This window comes from Mesitornis unicolor, unplaced genomic scaffold (genome assembly GCF_000695765.1).
Source record: "Mesitornis unicolor isolate BGI_N332 unplaced genomic scaffold, ASM69576v1 scaffold27448, whole genome shotgun sequence".
In the NCBI taxonomy this organism is placed as follows: domain Eukaryota; kingdom Metazoa; phylum Chordata; class Aves; order Mesitornithiformes; family Mesitornithidae; genus Mesitornis; species Mesitornis unicolor.
Window position 1 is genome coordinate 1405 of NW_010200215.1, and position 426 is coordinate 1830.

The 426-nt window shown below is 49.8% G+C and overlaps 1 protein-coding gene across 1 annotated transcript in view; it reads right to left on the reverse strand.

Annotated features, from left to right (window-relative positions):
* MEGF6 (multiple EGF-like-domains 6) overlaps positions 1 to 426 on the reverse strand; it is a gene marked incomplete at both ends in the record, with an annotated part of 19642 nt that overhangs the window by 1353 nt on the left and 17863 nt on the right. The gene's annotated exons all lie outside the window — the stretch shown is intronic.

Below are 426 nucleotides of genomic sequence, written 5' to 3' on the forward strand. Positions count from 1 at the left end.
ACAGCCAGGACAGATCTCCTGGCAGCCCAGGCCCCAGTGGCCCTCGGGACAGGCTGGGACACAGAGAGAGGGGACACAGCATCAGGGTCACGGCCATGGGTCCCTTTTGCCATTCATGGCCACGCTTCATGCAAAACCTGGGCTTTTGTTGGGCTGCCAGCAAGGACAACATTAGGCAATTAGAAATACCCATCAGTAAATAAAGACGCCTTTCTTATGTTAAGGACTGCAACAACTGAAAATAACTTGACCTTTTCTATTGCATATCTTGTTTGCTCCCTTTTTTACCATCAAAATCCCCATTTTTTTCACTTCCCATGAAGACGACTCTAATCGCACTAGACACTTTTAAACCTGATTTTAGCAGAAGGAAAGAGCACAGCTCTGTGTCCCCATCCCCACCTCAGCGCAGCCGCCGTCCCGTCC